General features: G+C 44.4%; 1 pseudogene; it reads left to right on the top strand.

Annotated features, from left to right (window-relative positions):
- Nucleotides 1-340: 340 nt before the first annotated feature.
- LOC104617059 lies at nucleotides 341-1,082 on the top strand (annotated as a pseudogene).
- The last annotated feature ends 3,833 nt before the right edge of the window (nucleotides 1,083-4,915 follow it).

Genomic DNA, 4,915 nt, shown 5'->3' on the forward strand with positions numbered 1-4,915 from the left:
CATGTGAAAGAGGATTGATGGGGACCTGGGGAATCTACCCTAGCGGATCCACTGGTTATAATGAGGCTAGGGAAGGAACAACAAGAAGTAGAATTTTTGGTTGACACAGGGGCGACATACTCAGCTTTAAAACAAACCTTGACGCCCCTGGGAAATGACTATATCATGGTAAAAGGAGCGACTGGCCAAAGTGAAAAGGCATATTTTTGTAAGCCTTTGAAGTATAAATTGGGAAAACAATGGAGTATCCACAAATTCCTGTATATGCCCAACTCCCTAAAGCCACTTTTGGGAAGAGATTTGTTAGAACAATTGGGTGCAAAAATTACATTTGAAAAAGGAGAAGTTATTCTGGAAGTAAAAGATCAGCAATATATCCAGATATTGAGTCTGTTCTTAACCAGTCTCCCTGCAGAAGGGAAGATAAGGAAGGAATTCGGCCAGTGATTGAAAAATTTTTATAAATAGGATTACTGAAAAAGTGTGAATCTGATTTCAACACCCCTGTATTACCTGTTCGTAAGCCTCACGGGTCGTATAGTGTGGTCCAGGATCTACGGGCCGTAAATAAAATAACTGAGGACCTTTACCCCATAGTAGCAAATCCATATACCCTGTTGACTGTATTGACACCTGAACTAACTTGGTTTACTGTTTTAGATCTGAAGGATGCCTTCTTTTGCCTCCCTCTCCATGAAGCCAGCCAAAAATTATTTGCATTCGAATGGGAAAACGCCAAAAGTGGTCACAAGACTCAGCTCACTTGGACAGTGTTGCCACAAGGATTTAAGAACAGTCCTACCATCTTTGGCAATTAGCTTACAAAAGACTTGGAATCTTGGGAAATACTGTCTGGAAAAGGGAAACTGTTACAATATGTGGATGATATCCTGATCGCCACCAAAACAGAGGATGATTGTATGATCTGGATGGGCAAAGAGACCACACAAGCCTTTGAGCTACTAAAGAAAGCCGGTGTCGGCTCCAGCCTTAGAGCTCCCAGACTGGAAACATGGGAGAACCAGTGCATCATGACTGTTTGGAGACTATTGAAACAACGTACGCAAAACAACCAGATCTAAAAGACAACCCTATGGAAAGTGGAGAAAACTGGTTCACAGATGGAAGCAGCTATGTCCTGAGTGATAAAAGACACGCGAGATATGCGATTATCACTACTCAAGAAATAATAGACCTTTGCCCATAAATACTTCTGCACAGAAATCAGAAATAATTTCTCTAACCCAAGCCTTGGAACAGGCTCAAGGCAAAGTTGTAAATATTTATACAGACTCAAGATATGCCTTCGGAGTTGTGCACGCCCATGGAACAATCTAGAAAACAAGAGGGTTATTGAGCTCTCAAGGGAAAACTATTAAACATACAACTCAGATTTTGAGACTGTTGAAAGCAATCTAACTTCCTGAGAAGGTGGCAATTATGCATATTAAGGCACACCAGAAAGTGAGTTCGGAATTAGAGAGAGGAAATGAGCCAGCGGACAGAGAGGCAAAACAGGTAGGTAAAACAGAGATAAAAACAGAAGGGACTTTAGTCCCTCACGGGCAAATCTCCCTAGAAGGTAAGCCAAAATGTATCAAGGAAGATCAAAAACTTATCACAGATCTGGAAGGGTCATATAACGAAGAAGTGTGGGCTTATACCCCACAAGGAAAACTGGTTATTCCCTCCTACCTAATATGGCATTTGGTAGGGGAAGAACATAGGAAAAGACATTGAGGGATAGAGGCTCTATATAAACATTTAATTAGAGAAATTGTGGCCAGAAATTTTTATATTACGGTGAGACAGGTAACTCGACAATGTGATCTTTGCCTCCAAACTAATCCCAAGAATGCCCCCAAGCCAGAAATGGGCCAGATTGGGAAAGGCAATGGGCCTAGGCAATAATGACAGATTGATTTTATAGAACTTCCAAGAAAAGGAGGGTATCGATATTTATTGGTATTAACTGATACCTTTTCAGGTTGGCCAGAGGCATTCCCAACTAGAACTGCTAAAGCTCATGAGGTGGTTAAAGCATTGGTACAAGAGATAATACCGCGTTTTGGAGTTCCAGCAACTATATCCTCTGACAGAGGACCACATTTTGTCTCTATTGATCCAGCATTTCAGTTAATTATACTGGCATCCCGGTTCCGCTAGGGACAGAGTGGTACTGGTTGTGTGGTACAGCAGCTCAGAAAACTTTACCTCTGGGGTGGCAGGGAACATGCACTTTGGACACCTTGGTCCCCAACATCACTATTATTGATAAAACAACACAGAATCCTGTGAGAAGAAAATGGAGGGCCACTTTAATCAGAAACTGAAAGATGAGTAACCCCTTAATAGAAAAGCCAACAAGCTATTATAACTTTGTGTGGTGGCTAATCCCATTTCTGAGGGTTAGCAAGTTACAAAAGGCTATAACGAACATCTCGGCTGTAATGGAGTTTATATACTTTACAATCTTACAGATTGTGGAGTCTGTTTTCTGCATGACAGGGGACACTGGTAGATGAAAAGCTGGACATGAACCAGCAACGTGTGCTTGCAGCCCAGAAGGCCAACTGTATCCTGGGGTCCATTCAAAAAAGCATAGCCAGCCAGTGGAGGGAGGTGATGTTGCCACTCAGCTCCGCTCTGGTGAGACCCCACCAGACAGACCTGCAGTACTGTGTCTGGCTCTGGAGCCCTTAGCACAGGAAAGACATGGACCTGTTGGAGCAGGCCCAGACGAGGGCCACAAAAATGATCTGAGACATGGAACATCTCTCCTATGAGGACAGACTGAGAGAGCTGGGGTTGGACAAAATACAACTTTCTTTTGCTCTAGACAGGAGGCTGAACCACATAGTGTTATTTTTGTCCTCTTAGACTCTAATATAATTCTCTCTCCCGTTGTACAAGTGACAAGTTTCTAATCAGGCAATCAGACCTGAGATAAGGGTATCCTCCTGAATTCTGTAAAAATAAATTTCATTTTTTGCCAATCAAAACCAAATCTATCAGTATGACAGAAAGAAAACAGGAGAGGTAGTTTGAAAATCTCTAGCAAAACCTTATTATCCTTTAAAAACCTTAAAAAATTTCTTATAAAATGAGGAAGTTCCTGAGATTAAATTCTCACAACACAAATTCCATTGGGCTTACTTTCAGGTAATTTGAAGTCATATGTATATGTTAATTAAGGTATATATCTAGGAGATGATCATAGTACAGACATGCTGTGTATTGATTTCTACTCAGTTTCTTGTTAATATTCAACCATGACCAATCACTAATTCTTTCTCCTCTGGTAGACATCTTCTTGGGTATTTAATAAATAATGTCAAACAAACCTTCAAGATCATTGAGTCCAACCATCAACCCAACACCACCAAGCCCACTAAACCATACCCTGAAGTGCCATGTCCACAGGTTTTTTGAATACTTCCAGTGATGGTGATTCCACTACCTCCCTGCGCAGACTCTTCCAATGTTTGACCACTTTCTCCGTAAAGAAATTTTTCCTAATACCCAGTCTAAACCTCCCCTGGTGCAACTTGAGGCCATTTCCTCTCGTCTTATTGCTACTTACTTGGGAGAAGAGACCAACACTCATGTCACCAGAACACCCTTTCAAGTAGCTGTAGAAAGCAATAAGGTCTCCCATCAGCCTCCTCTTCTCGAGACTGAACAACCCCATTTCCCTCAGGTGCTCCTCATCAGACTTGTGCTCCAGACCCCTAATCAGCTTCTTTGCCCTTCTCTGGACATGCTCAAGCACCTCAACCTCCTTCTTGTTGTGAGGGGACCAAAACTGAACACAGGATTGAGGTGTGGTCTTACCAGTGCCGAGTACAGGGGCATGATCACTTCCCCAGTCCTACTGGCCACGCTATTTCTGATACAGGCCAGGATGCTGTTGGCAGCCTTGGCCACCTGGGCACACTGCTGGCTCATGTTCAGCTGGCTGCCAACCAGCACCCCCAGGTCCCTTTCTACCGGGCAGCTCTCCAGCCACTCCTCCCCAAGCCTGTAGCGTTGCATGGGGTTGTTGTGGCCAAACTGCAGGACCCTGCACTTCGCCCGTTGCACGGGGTTGTTGTTACTGAAATGCAGGACTCGGCACCTGGCCTTGTTAAACCTCATAAAATTGACCTCGGCCCATCAATCCAGCCTGTCCAGATCCCTCTGCAAAGAATTCCTACCCTCCAGCAGATTAACACTCCTGCCCAACTTGGTGTCATCTGCAAACTTACTGAGAGAGCACTCAATCCCCTCATCCAGATCATCAATAAAGATATTAAAAAAGACTGGCACCAAAACTGAGCCCTGAGGAACACTGCTTGTAACCGTCTGCCAACTGGATTTAACTCTGTGCACCACAACTCCTTGGGCTCAGCCATCTAACCAGTTCTTTATCTAGCAAGGAGTACACCTGTCTAAGCCATGAGCAGCAAGTTTCTCCAGGAGAATGCTGTGGGACAGAGTGTCAGAGGCTTTTCTGAAGTCCAGGTAGACAACATCCACAGCCTTCCCCTCATTCACAGAGCAGGTCATCTGGTCATAGAAGGAGATCAGGTTGGACAAGCAGGACCTGTCTTTCATGAATCCTTGCTGGCTGGGGCTGATAAGGAGATCAGGTTGGACAAGCAGGACCTGTCTTTCATGAATCCTTGCTGGCTGGGCCTGATCCCTTGGTTGTCCTGCACATGCCCTGGGAGCGCCCTTCAAGATGAATCTCTCCATAATCTTCACCCATACCAAGGTCAGGCTGACAGGCCTGTAGTTCCCTGGATCCTCCTTCCGGCCCTTCTTATAGATGCACATCACTTCGGCAAACCTCCTGTTGTCTGGGACCTCCCTTGTTAACCAGGACTGCTGATAAATGATGGAGAGTGGCTTGGCAAGCTCCTCTGCCAGTTCC

Source organism: Phaethon lepturus, unplaced genomic scaffold (assembly GCF_000687285.1).
Source record: "Phaethon lepturus isolate BGI_N335 unplaced genomic scaffold, ASM68728v1 scaffold3612, whole genome shotgun sequence".
NCBI lineage: Eukaryota > Metazoa > Chordata > Aves > Phaethontiformes > Phaethontidae > Phaethon > Phaethon lepturus.